The sequence below is a fragment of the Leuresthes tenuis genome, unplaced genomic scaffold (genome assembly GCF_036924035.1).
Source record: "Leuresthes tenuis unplaced genomic scaffold, fLeuTen1.0.hap1 SCAF_13, whole genome shotgun sequence".
NCBI classification, from domain to species: Eukaryota; Metazoa; Chordata; class Actinopteri; order Atheriniformes; family Atherinopsidae; genus Leuresthes; species Leuresthes tenuis.
This window is the reverse complement of record NW_027325367.1, coordinates 32449901-32461736: the sequence shown is the minus strand read 5'-3', so window position 1 is coordinate 32461736 and position 11836 is coordinate 32449901.

The window sequence follows — 11836 nt, the reverse complement described above, 5'->3', positions numbered from 1 at the left end:
AAAGGGTTAAAAAATGGTCAATGTAACTGTATAATGAAATATGATATCAAGGGTAATGGAACAAAAAAAAGTTGTAATATGGATAAATAACCTCTGGGGAGCAGCAGACTACAAGCTATCGAACTCCTTGCAATCTCAACAGGTTCAACTGTCTTGACCATGCACTCCTTTAAGCTGGCAAAGAGCTGAAAGAAGTGAAACAGCATCAATATACTGTTAATGTCCTGTGCTAAATGTATTCTTTGTAAATTCATGTGATTTACTGTTAATTAACTTTAAAAAAACCCTAGCATGGTGACCTGTCTCACAGCTGCATGTTCTCTTATGTGCCTCTGTGATGACAGCTTTCTCCCACCATAACCAGCTCATGTCATCATACAGTGTGGCTGTGTCTGCTAGTTTGATAGAGCCAAGAGAAAAAAAAAAAACAGAAGAAAAGTTTTAGGTAGATTTGTTTGAATTTCAGGATATATATTTTTTTCTCACCACATCGTTTCTGCCTTCAAGCTCAGATTTAAATGACTAGTCAAAAGAAAAGAAAAAATTAGATTGTATTTTCCCACGTATCCACTTTGCTTCAGTTATAACTTCTTTAGACAGTGAGACATTTAAAAATGATTTCATATGCAAAGCATAATTGTAAGACTTTGTTGGAGCATTTAAGCTGGGAGAATTTCTGATCCATTATGCACAGTTAGTGAGCAAGCATCCCTCTCCAGCACCACAGTGCAGCCACTACACATGAACCTGGTCTTTTAGTGACCTTTGAAAAGAAACAAAAAGATAATTCTGAATGATATCAGTCGCAGAGCTGCTATGCTTTAAAAATAAGCTACATACCTAAAATATGATCCTGTGTGAAAAAACAATGTCAGATTTTTTTTATATCACAGGCCCTTCTAGCTGCTATTAAATGGAAGACGAAAGGAATGTTATTACAAGACTGGAGATGTGGCTAATTGAGTCTTCAAAAGCTTTGATATTGAGAATTAAGTGAAAAAATGTGTTTGATAAGTCGCCTTCATCTAAAAGGAAAAATAAAAGTTCCCCAGTCTAATTTCAAACTTCAAAGCTCAGCTCCCCTGCCAAAATGTAGGTCACATTACCACAGCGAATAAGCATTTTGACTGCCTCTTTGAATAGTAATCAAGTTGAGGTCTGGGTAAACACGTTTGTCTCCACAGTGGAAAACAATTCTCTCCTGTGACACAGTTGAACTTGTGATACTGTGCTGCTCATATTAATATTATAATTAAATTATTATTATAATATTGCTAATATATAATATTATTATCATACTTGAATATTATTTTGTTTTCATAATTTATGTGAACCATGTTACTTTTAATGATGTTGTTAGGATGCAAAAAAAAATAAAAATACAATGGAGGAAGACAGTACAGCTTCTTTAGATCTAAATGAAAGCTGTTACATACAATAATCCATCCATTCATTTTCTTTACCTGCTTTATCCAGTTTAGGGTCACCGGAGCCTATCCCAGTGGTCATCGGGGTACACCCTGGACCAGTCCATCACAGGGCCACACAGAGACAAACGAGACAAACAATCATGCACGCTCCACCATTTAATCTAACGTGCATGTTTTTGGACGGAAGCCGGAGCATCTAGAGAGAACCCATGCATTCACAGGTAGAACATGCAAACTCCACACAGAAAGGCCCCAGCTGGGATACTGGGATACTACTACTAATAATAATGATAATAATAATAACAAAGCCTCTGGTCCTTACCAGCTCTTAATATGAGGTATATACAACCTCAGATGAACAACATTCTGGGACATATTACACTAAATCCACCCTCCCATAGGAATTAAGGGGGTAAGTAGCAGCCAGGTGCTGCTAATCAAATGCACTTGATTAATTGATTATCAAACTGTAGGACTGCCCCTAAATAAAACTGACATTTTTTTAAATTAAATTTCACAACACCACCAACTGTCAACAGTTCAATTTGAACAAAAAAAGCTTTTTGATTATTACTGTGTGTAGAGTAAGTAGGTGTTAGACCAGGATGCTGAGTGTTTACCACTCAGAGTCTGAGATACTATTTGAACAGTACACTTTAATGTCCTCTTCAGATTTATTTAACAAAACAGGATTTGTGTGAAATTTCTCTGTTCCCATTGGTGGCTTATTTTTAGGACAATATTATTGTCATTCATCACTTGGTTTATGTCCTCTGGAGAACTTTCAATTTCAGTAAATTTGTTGGTAACTATGCAGTCCAGTGATGTAAAGGCAGAGTTGGGAACTACACCCATCAGCCAGCCCAGTCATTGATAAAAGATGCTAGAAATATATGAATTGTGCATATGTCATACATAGATATTTAGTTTTCAAATGCAAGTGCACAACATCAGTGTGATTAATTTACAAGCAGGTGTGGTGGTAATTAATGCCAAGCCATGTATTTCTCTGTAAACCAAACCAGGAGCCAGCTGCATACAAACAACAACCACGTCCACACCTGTTCCTCAACACAAAGTGGTATTTAGAAAAGAAAAGAATATGTGTGCACCTTTCACACACCATTCTTCAGGTCATGCATGCACACTGATGAAATGATTCCATACCTTGGAACAAAAGTGAAAATTTCACAAAAATTGCTCACTAAAATAGTTTTTATGTTTTCTTATGTTATGATTTTCTGTGCTGTTTTTATGACACCTATAAATGTAGAATCACAATTGTAGTTTAATTGGCTATTTTTCATGAAAGAAGGCCCCATCTCATCATAGATCATGCACCGATTTTGAGTTTTGATTGTGGCTGTAATTGCTTTAGTTCGCCAGCAGAGGGAGGTGAGCGCTGGATGTGGTGGTCTGCCGGGAGGCACCCCTGGCACAGACAGAGGCTGCGCGCCAGCAGACAACCACACCCCTTTTCCTTACTTTTCCTGCAAAAATAGAGGTTAGTAGCATGATTGTTTCAAACTCAAATTACTCGTAAGGTTATACAAAGTCCTCCTGTTCTAGATTTGATAAAGTTATTTCTAAAATTAGGATTGTAAAGTTGTTTTTGAGTTACAAAAGAAGCCCATTAGCTTTGTACATAATGTACGAAGCTAAGTTTACCGTTGTGTGTATTAGGTAAAGATGGCGGACCTCAATGGGTTTTATTTAGTCTTACCTGGACAAGTGTAACTTTTGATTTGATTTGATCTTCATACATTGACATGGTCCCATGCATTATCATTTATTAATTAATCCAGGTTTATCTTCTTAGACTGTGTAAATTGATGTAAATGTTTGCTGTTGACAGATGATTATTTTTTCAGATGTTTAATATGTTGTAAATGGTCAAGAGACGCAGGTTAACTACAGCATAGATGTGCTGCATTTGTATTTCATGCTAAAACCTGTGATATAAGTGTAAGTGTAATGTTCTAAACTGTGGAATGACAGCACACTGTGAACAAAGACATTTATTTGCTTTATACATAAATGAACCAAGAAGTTAAAATAGGAATTGAAGAACATGTGTTATAGAACTTATGTTGAATAAATCAGACCATAGCCAACAAACCACATCTCACCCGTTTTCCTTACTTTTCCTGCATAAACAAACTTTTCCTGCAAATGTTTTTCATCCTCAATTGTCACAAAATATTCTTATTTACTGTAATTGTAGGTGCTATAAATAACTGTAGCCATGTGTCGAGCACAGTGGCTGTTGAAGACCTCCCTAATGAGACTCAACAAATATTGAGAGATCATTCAGATTTTCTGTCATGTTTTGTAGGCTTTAGTTTGACTCTTTAAAATCAACCTTAATTACCATGATCCATCTGTACATGTGTGTCTCCCTCTCGATCATCTCCATGTAAGCCTGTTTTTCTGACCTACGTTGGAGATAAACCCTGAACTAATGTGGGATCCTCTCCATGTTGAGTTGCTCACAGTTTCCCATTTGTTAAATCTGAGCTTCTTTTTTACTGTTACTTCTAATGTGTTGCAGTCAGTATTGACTTAAAGTATCTTTACATCCATTCAGTGGACATCAGGTTTGTGGTCGGTGCCTTAGGTGTTGGGGTGACAGTGGTGGAAGGTTGTGATGTTTTATTAACAGAAACCAATAGAGCAGTTGAGAAAACCAAAGAAGCACGTAACAGAACTACAGAGAAGATAGATGATGAAAGATCTGACAGATGAGTATGTACTGTGGAGGAATTATGAGTGTTAGATGAGGACAAAACAGGGGAACTGAGGACAACTACTGGTGATGATGTGAAAACTAAACTGAGATCAGAACAGAACTGAGGCAAGAATAACAGTGGGTTTACATGATGAGATTAACTGGATTATAGCTATAGTTGGGTTATGCTCCTTATCTGAGGGTAATTATCCTTTGTTACATGGCGGTGAATGAATGGAATCACTGGCACAAAGCATGCAATACCACAGTAGATGAGTGGCGCTGTACCCATTTCAACTATCGCTAATAGAGTCACTTCCTGTTGACGTCTTCACCAACAACAACAACAACAAACTCAGGCATTCGAGAAAGATGGCGAACGCAGAGCGAGATGAAGCTGCGTCCCTCTCCATCTGTGATGAGCTGGTTATGGAACAGACGTGATGCACAACAGCGCATTCTCCATCGCGTTGTTTGTTTCTTTCTGACGGAGCCAACAACAACAGTAATATCATCTCCTTCGACTTCCGGCTGACGATCGCGGGAAAAAATCTCGAGCATGCGTTGAACGCTATCCTATCCACTGCCGTCGGATCGAGTTATCCCGGGGTCTTAATTCGATCGCAAGTAACCCAATCCGATTCAATTTCTTGTCGGATTAATTCTGTTACATGAGCTGAATAACTCAATCTTATTGTAATTTAGCCATTAATCCGATCCGATTGCCTGCATGTAACTGCACTGTAAGACTCCATCTGATAACCGTAAAACAAAAGCAAGAACATCACTCTCATAAAAGAGAGACTAAAAACAAAAGGAACATCAATAATAGAACAAATTTAAATTCAAACCCATAACTCCGAAAATACTAAGTACACAAACAGGAAAACAGTGTCAAACCAGAAATCAGGAAATCTAGCCCAAAGTCACAAAATAAAACAGAAAATCCACAAGTGGTACACTCTGGTCTCAAGGTAATCGAGACAACTATACATACAGTGTATAAATCTGGTCTGTCTTTGTGTGTATGAGTAAGGGTTCCCTGCAGAAAGGAAGAGTGAGGTTCCCAAGCTTGAGTTTTTCAATCAGTGGGTGTTCTTCAATGCTCTAATTACTGCAGTGCCTTGACTGCAGGGAATAGGGTTGTTCCAGGAAAGGAAGATAATGGCTAATAAGCTTTTCTATTTTGGACAACTCTTTGCACAACAAAATAGGGAATAAAGTTGTACATTTTGTGGTGATTAAAGTAGACTTGTACAAATGATGAACATGTCACAAATTTGCACTTTAGCAAATAGAAATACATCAAACCTGTTTAGTTGTATAAGCATGCTTGTTAGCATGCAAGCTGTAGCACAGCACTGCAGCAACAGCTTCCTGTTCCTATACTTGCATGCATCTTAATAATACATCATCCCCTATATTCTGCTTGTAGAGCACTTTATAGTCAAAGACACTTTAAATTGAAAGAGACAGCAACATGCAAATCAGTGAAAAGAGATTTGAATGTGGATAGTTCAGTTAATTTAGCCAAATTCCTAATAAAACTGATCTAATTGAATAATTTTCTGTTGTCAGATGGCACAATGACTCTAAAACGGAGAATGAATAGCAGCCCATTAAGATTATCAACAAGGTCGGCAGCAGGTTTTTTGTGATCCTTCAGCTCTGCTATAAGATCCTGAACTTTGTAAGCACAGCGTCGTACGACAGAACCACTACTCACGCAAGCTACAGAAAGCATATGTTCACGCCACATCTAGAAGATTCTTTGTCGACCGTTCTACCTGACCAGGGAGTTTACTTTAGCCATCATTGTTGCTGTTTACATCCCACCACACGCGGATATAGATACTGCTCTGGCCTCTCTGCATGACATCATTAACAAACATCACGGCAAACACCCGGACACTGCCCTCATCGTGGCGGGAGACTTTGATAAGGCAAAGCTGAGAAAGGTTATGCCGAACTGCTTCCAGTATGTGACATGCCCAACCCGGGGTGTTAGTACGCTTGACCACTGCTATACCCTCCATAAAGACAACTACAAAGCCACAGCACTGCCGGCTTTTAGAAGCAGACCACACCGCTATCTTCCTTATGCCAGGGTATAAACAGAAGCTAAGTTGCTAAGCGGTTGCTCCGGTTACAAGGGAGGTCATACGTTGGCCTATTCAATTCATCCATCTATCCATTTTCCAATCCGTCGGTTGGGTCGTGGGGGGGCCGGAGCCCATCCCAGAGGTCATCGGGCGAGAGGTAGGGTACACCCTGAACAGGTCGCCAGTCCATCACAGGGCCACAACGAGACAAAAAACCACACACACGCTCAACCTCACTCCCAAGGTTTTAGATACACCAGATAACAATTTAGAGACACCAATTGACCTAACATGTATTTGGACAGTGGGAGGAAGCCGGAGTGCCCGGACAGAACCCACACATACACGGGGAGAACATGCAAACCCTAGCTGGGACCCTGAAACCCTTTTGCTGGAACCCTTTCGTTGTGAGGCGACGGTGCTAACCACCACACCACCTTGCAGTCCCTATTCAATTCAATTTATTTATCTATAAAGCACCTTTCAAACAAACAGTAACACAAAGTGCTTTACATAAAAACAATTTTAACACATTAAAAACACAGGTCTTCACACACTCAAATAATTAACCCAACATATGTTAAAAAGCGCAACTGATCATAATCTCTTGCTCACAAGCACTCATGTACACACGCACCCACCCACAATATGAACCCCCCCATCCCATTAACCCCCCCCCCCAACCCCCCCAGGCCGCCGCCACTGGAAACCTCAGATCAGGACAGTCCAGGGTTCACACCAGAGCCACAGGGCTGCAGTGCAAAACATCTAATCACAGAGGTAACAATACCATGGTAACAAACTTGCAGACCAAGCAGGAAAAATCCTCGGGATGGAGGATCCCCATGAGCAAAACACTGGAGTTTAAAAATATTGAAAAATAAGACCAAATAAAAGCAACATGTATAAAATATCAATCTGCCCAATCAGAGGCAGTGTGGACTGGGGCATGTTTTAGGAGAGCTCCGGGGATGATGTCTGTCTGTTTACGGAGGTTGTGACGGACTTTATTGCTAAGCTGATAGATGATATTGTTCCCGCGTTGACTGTGAAGATCTTCCCTAATCAGAAACCGGTCTCCGGTGACATGGTCCCATACAAAGCGGCTTCCTATGAGCTCCGGTGGAAGGTGAGGGTTGCAAAAAGGCTATATAAAGACAAAGTGGAGGCTTCACTGAATGATCAGGACAGCAGGTGTATGTGGTAGGGAATTCGGACTATCACAGACTGTAAAGGACATAAGGATTAACCAGATGCTGCGGATCCTTTGTTAGGGGAGGAGTTAAACTCCTTCTTCGCATGTTGTGACACTGCTAGCAGTGGAGCCCAGCAGCGGAGCCCAGCAGCAATACTGGTGAGACCTGTATGCTGTCCCTCTCAGAACACGTAGTGAGGAGAGCTCTGAAGCGTGTGAACAACAGGAAGGCTGCTGGTCCTGATGGCATCCCTGGGCGTGTTCTGAAATCATGTACAGAGCAGCTGGCCCCTGTGTTCACCTCTATCTTCAACCTGTCCCTGGCTCACTCTCACTCACCTGCCTGCTTCAAGTGGTCTATCATCGCCCCAGTCCCAAAAAACCACCCTGTAGCACTCACCTCGGTAGTAATGGAGTGCTTGGAAAACTGATTAAAAACTTCATCTGTGCCTCACTGCCCACCTCATTTGATCCCCTTCAGTTCCTCTACCATCCGAATAAGAGCACTGATGATGCCATAAATCCACTCCACTGTCACCCACCTGGACAGCGGAAAAGGAAACTATGTGCGGCTGTTGTTTATTGATTACAGCTCCGCATTCAACACCATAATTCCCCACAGACTGGTCACTAAGCTCAGGGACCTGGGGTTGAACTCCTCACTCTACTCCTGGGTCCAGAGCTTCTTGACTGGTTGACCACAGATGGTGAGGATAGGAAGCCGCACCTCCAGCCCATGCATCCTCAACATCGGCACCCCCCAAGGCTGCGTCCTGAGTCCTCTGCTCTAGTCCCTCTACACACAGGGACTGCAAAGCCACTCATCCCTCCAACATCATTGTTAAGTTTGTGGACGACACAGTGGTGGTAGGTCTGATCTCCGACAACAGGGAGACGGTCTATTTGGAAGAGGTGGATGCACTATTGTCATGGTGACAGCAAAATAACCTCGACCTGAACGTCTCCAAAACTAAGGACATAATCGTGGACTTCAGGAGGGAGAAGCAGAGGAGACATAACACCCCTCTCTGGATCTATGGGACCCCTGTAGATAGTGTCAGCAGCTACATGTACCTCGGCGTCCACATCTCCGAGGACCTGACATGGACCACCCACAGCTCCATCCCCTGTCCATCCCCAACACTCTCCTGCATGAAAGGTACTACCTCCAGTAGGGAGTAGGGGTCCTTAGGCAAGACCCCCTTACTCTACCTGCCTACCTGGGATATGAGTGTACGTTGCTTTCGATAAAGGCTTCTGACAAATGCATAAACATAAACATAAATGACAAATTCCCACTTTGATTGAGAAACTCTCATTTCCGTTGTGCCGAGACTTGGTGTGTACTCTCACAGTGTTATGTAGCTGGCTTCTGGTATTTTTATATTATATTGCTCATATTCATTTTTTTCCATACTCTCATCTTCTTCATACTTTTGTATCTGTTTTAATTGTACTCTCTCATTGAAACAGATATAGCACTTAATGCTAATGCTACTGTGCTGAAGCTTGAATGTTTTGTTTCACTTATGGGTCACGATGAGTAAAAGCATCTGCTAAATCACTAAGAATGAATAACAGTAAAAGCATATGTTATGTCTTAACCATAAGCACACATTTTATTTCCTCACCATAACTTTTAAACTTTACCAAGGGCTGCATGGTGGTGTGGTGGTTAGCACCATCACCACACAGCAAGAGAGTTCTGGGTTCAAATCCCAGCTGGTTCTTTCTGTGTGGAATTTGCATGTTCTCTCATGTATGTGAGGGTTCTCTCCAGGTACTCCAGCTTCCTCACACCACCCAATAATATGCATGTCAGGTTAACTGGTGACTCTAAATTGTCCCAAGGAGTGAGCGTGAATGGTTGTGTGTCATTAGGTGCATTCAGACAGAGAGTTCTAAGAACGCAGTTCTAAGAACTGTCCACCTCAAATTTAGTTCTAAGAACTGCCCTTCTCCAGGGGAACTGTTTAATTTTGCATTCACACACAAGTCGGGGACCTTGGTCGGGACTGATGTGACGCAACCGTCTGTGACAGTGACGTGTAACTGTAGCGCCACACTCAACAACAAAACCCGCGAAAAGTAAGGAGAGAAGAAAACAACACCAACAAGAAGCTAACATGGAGCGCGAGGAGGCCACCGTGTTCACGGTCTGCATGACGGTGATATTAATCATGGACGATCACATCAGGCGTCTAAGATCGAGGCTGGAAGAGCACACAGCGAGAGTCAGGAGACAAAGAATCCAGCATCAGGCGATACTTCTTCGTTTCATGAAGGAAAGAAGGAGAGCAGAGAGTAGACAAAGGAGACAACATGTAAGTTTAACTTATCAAACATGCACCGGTTGTGTCCGTGTCGTATGAGTAAACATTTCAGACAAGGGGCGGAGCTACCTGCCACCAAACATCTACGTCATATGTGTTCCTATGGAACCCAGAAAATGCCCTGTCTCGGAGAAGGAGCTAAAAGGGTTATTGGAACTGAGGACTGTGATCCCGAGTTCCTGTATGTCCAAATGCGTGAAAAAATGGCGCCATTCCTGAAAAGGTTATAGGAACTGCAAAAGGTTCCTACAGTGGGAATGTGTCTTTTGTGTGGCCCTGTGATGGACTGGCGACCTGTCCAGGGTGTACCCCATCTCTCACCCAATGACAGCTGGGATAGGCTCCACCCCCCGTGACCCTGAGTTGGATTAAGGGGATGTAGAAAATGGATGAGTGGAACTTTACCAGGTGGAATAAGTTTGTATATGAATCACTGAGAAACAGCAGCAATGTTTAAATCAAGAGAATTTAATACATTTAAATGTATTCAAAATATTATAAAAAGTATATTATTATATCAAATTTAAATAAAAAGAAGAATGGTTACCTTTTAGAGTTCAAAAGAGGTCTGTGAACTTTAAGCTCCTGTCCTAATGAGCCTCTGTTTATTGGTTGAATTAAAAGTTGTAAAAACGAGACATAAGATAGCAACATAGTGTGTAAACACTGTCCGCATCTATTTAAATTATGTAAAATCCCATCATACCGAAAGTAGACATTGTACAGATTTGTGGTTTCTGGAAATGTAAAAATATTCCCTCTATTGAATTTCACCAGCAAGCAAACTGGGTTGTATAGAGAGGACAGTACAGGTCATCTATTTGTTCACTGATTTTTCTTCATGCTTGCTGTAAAAGGATGCTTTGGGCTCCTATTGGTCAATAACAAAGGATGTTGTATGATGGCTAAGATATGACATAGGTCCAGTAACGCATATTATATATAGAAGAGAGCAATTAACTGCTTAAAACCCACTTTCAATCCCAAGATTTCACGCTATTTGAGTCTATATCGTGTTGTCTGAAAAGCTTTACAGTCTGCTGATGATTTAGTCATGACAGTCACTGACTTTCAATACAAAAATAAAATCTACAGGAAATTTTTATAAACTTCAGAGTTCCCATCAGTACATATGAGCACACACATTTTTGATGTCAGGTTGTGAGAGTTAGGCCAGCCCTAATCTGATTCAACCTTGCAGCCAATCTTCTCAGACTAAAAATACACAAACACAGAAGCACAGCTAGCATGAGGCCTGATACTGACACCAGGCAGCTCCAGGTAGATTGTGTGACTTTCTCAGCCTTCCAACAGTGCCAGCATCTCAGTCCTTACCTCTCTGTGATTCCTGGGGGTGGATGTGGGAGGTGGTGTTGGCTCTCTGACAGTTGTTAGATAGGTGGCCACACGGAGGGGAAACTTGTTTGTTCAGGCCATATATTCAGTGCAATGAATTATAGACACAAACTACATTAAACATGTCTAAAAGAAAGATCTGTTGAAACAAACTAGAAGTGAATAAATCTTCCTTTCAGAGCATTCCTTTCAAAGTATATTTGTTTAAAAGAATAAGCTCACACCGAAGTTAGATTTAGGGCCTTTCATGCACGTCAAAAGCTTGCAGTGCTAAATGTTTGCTACCCCAAGGCTACATGCTTCAGTTAGGTCAGAGTGTTTAAAAAAAACCTCAGACTGCCTTTAGCCTTAAGCTATTTTCACTAATTGCAGTATCAAAGGGAGTGTTAAGGTCCCAACATATAATAACAGCATCATTTTTACAGTATAATTCGCTAAAAGAATGGTATTTTAATCTGCTGAACCAGACAGAGTGTTAGCTGTCAAGAGAGACAGAAAGTGGAGGATTAAGCAGACAATATGAGAGAGAAGCAGGGAGATGACATCAGCTGTCTAAGTCTGGCTGTAGCTGCAGAGGTTATGAGTGTATCCACTGCTGTCAAGTGTAAACGAGTCATAGTCCACACAAGCAATGAGAAATTTCAATGAACTTCTACCATCTGGGAACCCTGTGCGATCACATTATACAAAAC